Source organism: Nycticebus coucang, chromosome X, assembly GCF_027406575.1.
Source record: "Nycticebus coucang isolate mNycCou1 chromosome X, mNycCou1.pri, whole genome shotgun sequence".
NCBI lineage: Eukaryota > Metazoa > Chordata > Mammalia > Primates > Lorisidae > Nycticebus > Nycticebus coucang.
Window position 1 is genome coordinate 54,747,241 of NC_069804.1, and position 12,685 is coordinate 54,759,925.

General features: G+C 42.8%; 1 pseudogene; it reads left to right on the top strand.

Annotated features, from left to right (window-relative positions):
* Positions 1 to 10,595: 10,595 nt before the first annotated feature.
* On the top strand, positions 10,596 to 10,724 carry LOC128578903 (uncharacterized; annotated as a pseudogene).
* The last annotated feature ends 1,961 nt before the right edge of the window (positions 10,725 to 12,685 follow it).

The following is a 12,685-nucleotide window of genomic DNA, read 5'->3' on the forward strand; positions in this document are numbered from 1 at the left end:
TACATATATTTTTTGTTTGTTTGTTTGTTTTGAGACAGAGTCTTACTTTCTCACCCTTGGTAGAGTGCCATGGCGTCATAGCTCACAGCAACCTCAAACTTCTTGGCTGAAGCAATTCTCTTACCTCAGCCTCCCAAGTAGCTGGGACTAAAGCCACCTGCCACAATGCCCGGCCATGTTTAGAGACCAGGTCTCACTTGGCTAGGGCTGGTCTCGAACCTGTGAGCTCAGGCAATCCACCCGCCTGGGCCTCCCCAAGCGTTGGGATTACAGGTATGAGCCACTGCGCTTGGCCCGGAAGTATATTTTTTAATAGAATACTTCTTTTCTCTTTCTCCAGCACCTAGATTGACAGAGCATTTGCAGAAATGCCCATACATGTTTGTCCACAAGTTATTGTTGACTGCAAATGACCCATAATGTGCCTCCTGTGTCTGGAACAAAATGAAGCAGACTCTGTCATTTCACGGTACCTAACCAAACTTCTTCCTGAAGACATCTATATTCCGGCCTACACTGCAGTCTTTGGTAGCTGACAGCACAGAATTCAAAACCAGATAGTGTCTATCGGCTCTTTTAACCCTGTGCACACCCCTTTTCAGTCTCCTACTTTTGTTCTTCTAGAGCAGTGGTTCTCAACCTTCCTAATGCTGTGACTCTTTAAGACAGTTCCTGGGGATCACGACCCACAGTTTGAGAACCACTGTTCTAGGGAATGTATGCATATCCCTATATACTTCCCACTCAAAACCAGAACATCAATACTGCTGTGTATGACACTTAGACATCCCACGTAAAGCCACATTGAATTTTTGCCAAATGAAAAACACATCCAAAAATCAGTCTCTACAAAAGTGTCAAGCAGGGAATGATAATGTGTAATAATCACAAAATGAGTCTATTAAAAGGAAGCAGAAGCACTAACTATCTTTTTCTCAGGGAAAAGTAGAAATATGTCATGAACGCAAGGATAGACTATGCATTGTCCTTAAAAAGCGGTGGCGGGCGTGGGGGCTCACACCTGTAATCCTAGAGCTCAGGGAGGCCAAGGTCGGTGGATTGCTTGAACTCAGGAGTTTGAGACCAGCAAGAGTGAGTGAGACCCCTGTCTCTAAAAAAATAGCCAGGGGTTGCGGCAGGCACGAACAGTCCCAGCAACTTGGGAAGCTGAGGCAAGAGGATCTCTTGAGCCCAAAAGCTTGAGCTTGCTGTAAACTATGATGTCACAGTACTCTACCCAGGGTGACAGACTGAGAGTCCGTCAAATGAATGAATGAATGAATGAACTAACTAAAATAAGAGCCAAAGTTCAATCTGTAGCTGAGCCCTTCCCCCAGAGGGTTGGAGATTGTTCTGTATATCATTCCATTGTGCTCCTCATCATTTTTACCCTCATATTAATCTAAAATTAAAAGAAGGAAAGAAAGAAACCCCTAAGCCACATACACAAAAAGGAAAGAAAGAAACCCCTAAGCCACATACACAAAAAGGAAATCCATTTCTCCAGGAAACATGGATTAGGAATCTATGTTAGTTATCAATTTTAAAACTGTGCAGCACTCATTGTATTGGCCAGATGTGGTGGCTCAGTCGGGTAATCCTAGCAATCTGGGAGGCCCAGGCAGGGGACTTTTTGAGCTTAGGGGTTCAAGACCAGCCTAAGCAAGAGTCAGACTCTGTCTCTATTAAAATAGAAAAACTAGCCAGGTGTTATGGTACACATCTGTGGTCCCAGCTACATGGGAGGCTAAGGGCTCTTCAGCCCAAGAGTTTGAGGTTGCTGTGAGCTGTGATGCCATAGCACTCTAGCTTGGGTGACAGAGTTAGACTCTATCTCAAAAAAAGGAAAGGAAAGGAAAGGAAAAAGAAAAAAAGGAAAGGAAAAGGCAAAGAAAGGATGGGCAGCATCTGTGGGTCAGTGGATAGGGCACGGGCTCCATATACTGAAAGTGGCAGGTTCGAACCCAGCCCTGGCCAAACTGCAACAAAAAATAGCCGGGTTTTGTGGCAGGTGCTTATAGTCCCAGCTACTCAGGAAGCTGAGGCAAGATAATTGCCTGAGCCCAGGAGTGAGGATGCTGTGGGCTGTGACACCACAGCACTCTACCGAGGGCAATAAAGTGAGACTCTGTCTAAAAAAAAAAAAAAAAAAGAAAGAAAAGAAAGACAAGAAAAGCAGTATTCTCATTAAGGAGAAACACCACATAAGTTTTTTTAACCTAAGACTTTAGAGAAATTAGATAACAGATTTTTGTACATTCAGTTTTTTAATTTTTTTTTTTTTTTTTTGGATTCTCAGGAGAGGAGCAGGGGTAAAAGGAAGGAAATTAATACCTATGTAATACATAGAAATATCTAAAATAAAATGCCATTGAAGGTTGAAATCATTGGTGTGATCTGATTTTAAATATTGTATAAGGTTCTAACAGACATTTTAACTTCAACCATCTCAAGTAGTATTGCAGAAATCATGTCTTTAAAGTTTCACATCATTTTAGGTTTGTGGACTTCTCCCCCATTCAAGAGCAGTTCTGACTTGAAAAAGGAGAACCAGGCCGGGCGTGGTGGCTCACTTTGGGAGGCCAAGGCTGGTGGATTGCCTGAGCTCACAAGTTTAAGACCAGCCTGAGCAAAAGCAAGACCCCCGTCTCTACTAAAAAAATAGAAAAATTGAGGCAAGAGGATCACTTGAACCCAAGAATTGGAGGTTGCTGTGAGCTATGATGCCATGGCATTGTACCCAGGGCAACAGCTTGAGACTCTTGTCTCAAAAAAAAGGCTCAGTGCCCATAACTCAGTGGTTAGAGCGCCAGCCACATACGCTGGGGCTGGAAGGTTCAAACCTGGTCCAGGCCTGCTAAACAACAATGACAACTGCAACAAAAAAAATAGCCGGGCGTTGTGGCGGGCACCTTTAGTCCCAGCTACTTGAGAGGCTGAGGCAAGAGAATCATTTAAGCCCAAGAGTTTGAGGTTGCTGTGAACTATGACGCTATAGTACTCTACCCAGGATGACATAGTGAGACTCTGTCTCAAGGAAAAAAAAAAAAAGGGAGAACCAGGGAAAGAAGTGATACTGCCTGGTATTTCTGAATCAGGGGAGATCACCTGTAGGTGAACCGGATAGATAGATGTTCTGAGAGACCTGAACCATCCCTCGGACTTGCAGGAGACCCACCTGCATATTGTTACAGGAACAGAGACAGCATGAGTTGTGGTCTTTGTTCCCTAAGCTGGTAGCTCCTTGAAGAGGGAATTATAAATCGAATGTTTCTTATCACTCTACACACCTTGGAAATGGTGGTTTACTTTATGGAATGGCTAAACAAGGTTGTATTCCACAAGCCTTACCTACCCTCAACCTCTTTCTCCGCTGGTTTATCTCTTCACTCAACAAAAAAGCAAAACCCTGGCCAGGTGTGGTAGCTCACACCTATAATCCTAGCACTCTGGGAGGCCGAGGCAGGTGGACTGCCTGGGTTCACGAGTTCAAGACAGGCTTGAGCCAGAGGGAAACCCACATCTCTAAAAATAGCTGGTCATTGTGGTGGGTGCCTGTAGTCCCAGCTACTCAGGAGGCTGAGGCAAGAGGCTCTCTTGAGCCCAAGAGTTTGAGGTTGCTGTGAGCTCTGACGCCACAGCACCCTACAGAGGGTGACAAAGTGAGATTGTCTCAAAAAAAAAAAGCAAAACCCAACAAAAACTATATCAATGACTTTAAAAAATAATAATAAACCCTGCAACCTGATATATATATATATATGCATGCATACAAATAGGAAATCTTATATTCTTGCAAGTAATAACAAAAGCATCATAGATCTAACAACCTGGGACATATACCCATAAACAGCTGGGAAAACTGCTGAGAAAACTCATGCCTAGGATGTACATCCACAAATAGCTCTGAGACATCACATCCTAGGATGCATATTCAGAAACAGACCATAGAACTCACATCCTGAAAAAATCCCCTCCAACACGTCAGTGTCCTCACAACCTGGTTCATTCACTAGAAAACTGATCAAAATCTTCACATCATTAGGCATATACCCACAAAAAAGATCAGGGAGTTCTCATGTTGGGATACAACTCAACAGATTAGAGACCTCGCAATCTAGACATGTAGCCACAAAGAGACCACTGACCTCAAAACCTGCAATATCTACCCACAAAGAGATTAGAGACCTTATACTCTAAGACACACACCAACAAACAGGTCAGAGAGTTCCCATCATAGGACGTACTCCAGAACACATCAGAAACCATCTACAATCAGAGATCTCATATGTTTGCTGTAACATACATGCACAAGCACATGAGAAACCAGACATGTGAAGAAAAGGAACCATAAACAGATCATAGAACTAATATCTTGTGACATACACCCACAAAGAGATAATAGAGCTCATATCTAGGGACATGTACCCACAAAGAGATTAGAGGATTTAGACCAAGGGATATACACTCACAACAAACTCTTTGAAACCACAGACCCTGGACATTCATAACTAAACAGATTAGGTTATATACCCGTGGTGCATATATCTAAACATGTGAGAGCCCTCAGAGCCTAGTATGTATATTCAGAAAGAACTCAAATCCTAGGCTCAGCACCTGCAGCTCAAGCGGCTAAGGTGCCAGCCACATACACCAGAGGTTCGAATTTGGCCCGGGCCTGCCAAACGATAATGACAACTGTGGCCAAAAAATGGCCGGGCGTTGTGGCGGGTGCCTGTGGTCCCAGCTGCTTGGGAGGCTGAGGCAAGAGAATCACTTAATCCCAGGAGTTGGAGGTTGCTATGAGCTGTGATGTCACGGCACTCTTCCCAGGGTGACAGCTTGAGACTCTGTCTCAAAAAAATAAAAATATTAAAAAAAAATAAAATAAAACCCTCAAATCCTGAAGTACATACCACAAACTGATCAGAGACCTTACATACTGAGAAATAAACTCAGAAGTGAAGCAGAGTCCTCTCAAATTGTGATACATCCAAAAGAGATGAGAGAGCTCATATCCTTTGGAATACAACTGCAAAAACATAGGGGCCTCACATCATGGAATACACACCCTCGCACAGATGACAGCCATCACAATTGGAAACACAGAGGAATAGATGAGATGTCCCATGTCATGGGGCATATACCCTTGAAAAGAAAGATTAGAGACATCATATCATAGGACATAAACCTGCAAACAGATTGATGATGTCAAACTCTAGGATTAAATCCACAAACTGATCAGAGACCTCATACCCAGAGACATATAACCACAGATAGCTCAGAGACCTTACATATTTCACATGTGCCCATGAAAAAGACCTCACATAACAGGACACACAATGACAGCCACAGACCTCACATCCTCGGGCACACAATGAGAAAAAGATCATAAACCTCATATCCTGGTAAACAGACCCCCAAATAGATCAGGGACCTCACACTGTGGGACACGTGCCCAAAAAGACCTCATAGATCTCACACATGGAGACATACACCCCAAAACAGATAAGAGACTTCACACCCAGGTTCATACAATCACAAACCTATCAGAGGACTTCTACTCTTGGCATATACCCATGAAAGACACCTTACATGGTGGTAATTACAAAATGACAAGCACATTATAAACCTCAAATCCTGGGACACATATGCACAGACATATCAGGTTTGTTTTGTTTTGTTTGGAGACAGAGTCTCACTTGGTCATCCTCGGTAGAGTGCCATGGTATCATAGTTCACAGCAACCTCAAACTCTTAGACACAAGTGATCCTCAGCCTCCCAAGTAGCTGGGATTATAGGCACCTGCCACAATGTCCAGCTATTTTTTAGACATGGGGTCTCACTTTTGCTCAGGCTGGTCTTGAACTCCTGAGCTCAAGCGAGCCACCAGCCTCGGCCTTCCAGAGTGCTGGGATTGCAGGCATGAGCCACCATGCCCAGCCCTACACAGACATATCAGTGACCTCACACTGCAGGACACACATCCACAAACATGTCAGAGACCTCAACCTCACTTAAATCCTGGGACATATACCCATAAACAGATCAGAGATCTCACATCCTGGGACGAACTTGCAGAAACACACGGATACCTAAAATTCTAGGACATACAACCACAAACACAACACAGTCATCACATTTGGGGATTATAACCATAAAGAAAGGAAAGACCTCAAACTCTCAGTATATTCATGAACAGATTAGAGATCTTACATACAGAGACATATGTGGACAAACAGATCAGAGACTTCTTACATGGGGACATATACCTAGAAAGGGATCAAAGACCTCACACCCTAGGAAATACACCCACAAATTGACTTTGACATACACCCGTGAAGATAGACTCATACTAATATATAGCAACAAACGTACCAGTACTTCACATCATGGGAAATATACCAATACTACCAAACAGATCAGACACCTCACACTTCTGGATACATACCAACAAAGAGCTCAGAGGCTTCATACCATGGGACACACACCCCCAAAGAGATCGAAGACCTACATCCTAGCTCATGTAGCCACAAACAGGCTTGAGAACTCACTCTGAGATATTCACCCCAAAGAGATCAGAGACCTCATATCCTGGGACATATAACCACAAAAATATCAGAAACTCATACCCTTGAGATATGCCCATGAAGAGACATCTCACATATTGGAACATACATAGGAATAGGGCAGATCTGAGACCTCGTATTCTGGGACATATACTCACATAGATTCCATATTCTGGGACATACACCCACAGCCATGGCAGAGACCTCACACCTTGGGACACGAGCCCTCCAAAAGAATAGTCCTTGTATTCTGCAACAAACACATCAGAGTACTCACATCCTTAGTCAGTACAACTAAAAAAGAAATACAACAGCCAGGGAAATATACCCTCAAAGAGTTCAGAAACCTCTTTCTTATCTTGGCACTATACCCACAAAAAGATCAGAGATCTAATAACATCCAGGGATGTAAAACCAAAAACAGATCAGAGACCTCATACATATTTTTTGCAAGCAGATCAGAAAACTTACAACATTGGATGCATGCCCCAAAGCACAACAGAAACCTCACATACATATCCAAATAGATCATAGAACTCACATCTTGGAATATATACCTACAAAGAAATAAGAAAGCTTTTATTCTGGGAATTACAGATGCAAATAGATAAGAGACCTCACATTCTTGGGCATACACATGCAAAGAGCTCAGATACCTTACACCTTGGCACATATACAATGAACAGAGACCTCATACACTGTGACATACAACTACAAACATGCAAGGCATACCGAGAAATAGCTCAGGAGACTTACACCCTGAGACATATACTCATAAACAGTTCAGAGAACTAATTCCCTCTGTCCTTAAGTTCAGAAATATCAATGTCTGGACACAGACTCTCAAACAGATTAGAGACTTCATATCCAGGGATTTAATGACTCAAACAGCTCTGACACCTACTGTCTTGGATGCAGACCCCAGTCACCTTGGTAATGTCTTCTCTTGGGATTTAAAAATCTATACATCTAATAGCTGGGCGTTGTGGCGGGCGCCTGTAGTCCCAGCTACTTGGGAGGCTGAGGCAAGAGAATAGCTTAAGCCCAGGAGTTGGAGGTTGCTGTGAGCTGTGTGATGCCATGGCACTCTACCAAGGGCCATAAAGTGAGACTCTGTCTCTACCAAAAAAAAAAAAAAAATCTATACATCTCAAAAAATAAACAAAACCAGTATACAATCCTCCAAAGAGTTCATGGATATGAAACCTGAGATACAGGCTCCCAAACACCCCAATGACCTCACATCTAGAACACAGACTGCCAGAGAGCTCAGAGAATTCTAATCCTGGAGCCAAGTAGAAAGCATGTTAGAGACATCACACCCTGGGATTAAGGATCCCAAATAGTTACAATCACATTCTGGACATACACAGAAAGACGGCCCAGAATCCCCATATCTTGGAACATAGATTTCCAAATAGTTCAGAGATCTAAACACCCAAAGAGAGAAACCAGAAAGATCAGAGACCTAAAAATGTGAAACACAGAATGTCCCCCAAATCCAGAAATCATAGCATGGACAAGCCATGACAAAGCTCAGAAGTCTCGAACCCTGGACAGGCCCTCCAAGAGCTCAGAATAACCATTTATGAATTAACTATTGCTGCATGACAAATTATCTACCAAATTTATTGGCTTAAAACAATAGTAAACATAATTATCTCGCACAGTTTCTGGGAATCAGAAATCCAAGAGCAACTTGAGTGGTTCTGGCTTTGGTTTCTTAGGCTGCTGTCATCTGAAGGCTTGACTGGGGCCAGATGCTCCACTTCCAAGTTGGACCACTCCTGTGATTGCTAAGGTAGTGCTGGCTTTTGGCTGAGTGCCTCAGTTCTGTAGTATGTGGATCTCTCCATGAGACTGCCTGAGTATCTTCAAAACATGGTGGCTGGCTTCCACTAGAGTAAATGATCGAAGAATGAGCACAACAGAAGCCAGAGTGCCTTTTAAATTTATATAAATAAGCACTGCTTTGCTGCATTCCACAGATTTTTAAGGTTTATTTTCATTTTTATTTAGTCCAATTTTTTTTATTTCTCTGGAGACTTCTTGGTCAAGCCACTGAGGCCTTGCACCCTCCACCAAATCTTTCCTCTGGAGCTCATACCATGCCTTTCACATAAATGTATAAACCTGTCTCTCTTTAACAAGGTTTATCATTTTCAGAAGAGGAACACGTTTTTTTTTTTCCTCACTGTGCAGCCTTGCCTCATGTTACGTGTGTTCTCAAGAGAACAGCCAAAGGAAAATTGGGTTTCCTAGAGATGGATACATAATTCTGTGGAGTATTTTCTATTTCTTGAACACAATATTCATTTATATTAAACAACGCTTGTAGATTACTACTATATTCTTTTTTTTTTTTTTTCTTGAGACAGAGTCTCACTATGTCGCCCTCGGTAGAGTGCCGTGGCGTTACAGCTCACAGCAACCTCAGACTCCTTGGCTTAAGTGATTCTCTTGTCTCGCCTCCTGAGTAACTGAGACTACAGTCGCCTGCCACAACACCCGACTATTTTTTTGTTGCAGTTGTCATTGTTGTTCAGCTGATCCAGGCCGGTTTCGAACCTGCCAGGGAACCTGCCAGCCTTGGTGTATGTGGCTGGCACCGTAACCACTCTTCAGGTGCAGATCCTAATACTACATTCCAATGAGACAATCACTGGCCCCATTTACTTAGTTTGCTTTCTTCACCTTCCCCAGCCCTTCATTCTGCTTTTAGAAAAAATGTGTGCCTAGGGGGAAGAAGTCGAAATCAGGGGATCATAGATGAGTAGACTGTGTACTGTCCTGACTCCGACCAGTCTTATAAAAACCCTAGCATACCAAATTAAGGTTCAAAAAGAAAATCCAAAAAGCTAAACTCTCCTGCCATCCAACCAAGACTCCGGGGTTCCAGGCTCCAAAACTCATTTGTACTGGGTTATTGTAAACCTGAGTGAGAGAAGACAGACTCCAACATCCATCTGAGCAATGTCCATCCTGAGAGACAGGAGTCCCCATGCCATGGCTAGTATCAGAAGACACAAAATAAACATCTCTCTACAACACAAGCTGCAGAAACATTGTCAAAGGAGACTCTGACCTTCAGAACAGAGGGTAAGACAGAGGTTCTGAAGGAAGCAGGTCACTTGTACTTCATGATCTAGACAAAGATTCCAGGAATGCTATGAACTCCAACCCTATGGAGGAGGCATTCACAACCAATCTTGTGACTCCTGCTTCTCACTGTCTTTCTGAACTGGCCTATGTCCCAGGTAGTGTGAGGCACGGCAGGGGATATGTCCACATGTACCTCAATCTATATTTTGGTTCATGATGAGGCTACTCCTTCCTAACACAGAACCCCCAAAGGGCTCAGAGCTTAAAGCAGAAACCCTAAGATAGCCCAGAGACTCTGAGAAACAAACACCTCTCAGAGAACACAAATCTCAGGCAGAAACTCCCCACGTTGCTAAACATATCATATGCTTCCAGTAGTTCTGAATCAGAGGCAATTTTGCCCTCCAAGGAACATCTGGCAATATTTGCGGACATTCTGGCTGTCACGACTGACAAACAGCATCCCTGGCACCCAGTGGGTCAAAGCCAGGGATGCTATTTGTGCGTGCCCTTTGGCCACAGACCCCCCTACCAGGAACATACCTGTGGTTAAACAAGTTGGGATCATTACTCATTGCAGGAGAATATACTCCATGGTTCGCCATGAGACATCTCAGTAAGAGTCTAGAAATAACCAATTACAGTATCAGGGCTTTAGTTGAGTAGTTTGGGGGAGGATCTAAGGAAGTGGGGGCTCATTCTAGATTGGATGCTATCAGAAAATGAGGGAAATTTTATGACTGGGTATCTCAATAAATCTTAATCTATAGGGAGGGCTGACTAAAGTGAGTCTGACACTGTAATTGGTAAAAAAGCAGCAGTCACTCATTTTAACCAAGAGAGGGGGATGTTTGGTATCTTATGGATGACACAGCACCCTTACTTTTGGCTATGTTTAAACAACATTATAAAGTAACTTTGAGATCCTTCTGTAGTTCACAAGCACAATTATTGGGATCCTTCTGTAGCTCACAAGCACAATTTTCATGTTCATGTGCGAGATGTGCTTCATTCAAATCTGGTTACAACATTGGCACATTATCCGTATGACATAAAAATGTTTTAAAATTTAAAAAATAAAGTAGCTTTGCTTTATCTCATTTTATCATGGCCTCAGACCAACCTTATCTGTGGCTGGTATTCTGTGAGATTTTGTCTGACAGGAGAAAAACACAGCCTATCTGTGGGTGCCAGGCCCACTTCTGGATGTCAGGAGCTACTCTCTTCTCCCCTGACCTCCACCTTCTTTTTCCTCTCATGCTAAACATATCTTATAGGTATAATTGTGTCCTCCCCCCAAATTCATATGTTGAAGTTCTAACCTCCAGTACCTCAGAATATGACCATACTTGGAAATAGGGTTGTTGAAGATGTAATTAATTAAGTTAGAATGAGGTCTTGCTGTAGTAGGGTGGGCCCCTAATCCAATTTGGATGGAAACACACACAAGGAAATGCCAGATAAAGATGAAGGCAGAGATTTCAACCTGAAGGAACCAACCAAGTCAACACCTGTCAGACTTCCAACCTCCAGAACTATGAGACAATACATTTCTGTTGTTTACCCAGATTGTGGTACTTGTTATGACAGCAACTCTAGTAAACTAATGCAATACCCTGCAATGCATGTAACAGCCCACGATGACAAAGAATTTTCCAGTCCAAAATGTTAATAATCTTGAGGTTTAGTAACTCTGCCCTAGATACAGAACATTAATGTATTTACTGACCTCAAAATCTCTAATAGAGGCCAATAAACACCAGCTGAAAGTGCACCCAGATTTAAACACAATCCTCTCAAAGTGCTCAGAGACCTCACACCCTCAACACAGAAGCCCACATAGGCCAGAAAAGATAAGCCTTGAAAAGACCTCTAAAATAGTAGAGCAAAGACATCATATTCTGGGAGACAAAGATCACCAAGAAAATCTAGAATCTAAAAACATAGACCAAACAATCAGAGACATCACATCATGGGACACAAAACCCAAGAGAGTTCTGAGTCTGAAGAGCTCAGATATTTCGCACCTTGAACAAAGATACCTAGTACTTGGACAGCAGCTCATGAACAACAGCATCATTCGTTTCCTGGTTTTAAAAACTATGCTATGGTCATGTAAGTTGTTCTCATTAGGGGAAGCTGGGTGAAGGGTAGATAATAACTCTCTGTGCCTTTTATGTTATCTTTTTGTAAGTCTAAAATGATTTTAAAATTTTTTAAAAAGAAAAATGACCAAGTAACATAAAAGAGAGTTTATAAAACTTAAATACATCCTGCCACCAAATACATAAACAATGTTAAGCCCCCCAGCAGTCAGAGAAATGCCAGTGGAAAAAAAATGGAATTTGATTTTAAGAGAAGAAAAACCCTGCACATCCAAAGACAAATACCCAACTTCATATCCTGGGACAAAGACCTACAAACATCTTTAAGATCCAAACTCCTAAGACAGATTTCCAAATGGCAGAGAGACTTCGCACCCTGTTTAGAGATGTTATAATCTGAACTGAGATTCTAAACAAGTCAGAGATTTCACAAGCTGAACACAGTCCTTCAAATTGCACACAGAGTGTAACAACTACATTATGATGAAATGATCTGACTTGAGAACCACTTTCTATTTACCTTCACTCAGGTAAACAGCTCCCCTGCCTGATGCTTAAAATCCCACCATTAAAAGTGTACTCTTTTGAATTGTCTTGCCCTTCTCCAAAATTCTTTTAATTTCCACAGGCCCCTCACCATCCCAGAGCATGAAACCATGCTTCTTGTTAGTCCTTTATGGCCCTCTCCCTCGCCCTACTTCTCTCTCTCTCCCTCCCTACCTCCTGGTCAGGCCTGGTCCAGAAGGGGCAGGAAGCCTCCAAGTCATGGGCGGAGGGGGGGGGGCGGGGGGGGCGGGGGGGGCAGGAGGAGGATCAAGAGATTGCCTTGAACCTTATCTGCTATACACAGACCTACTGGTAGCTTAAAGCCAGTTGCCAGGGACCCTGGAGAGTTTTTCTTAGTGCTG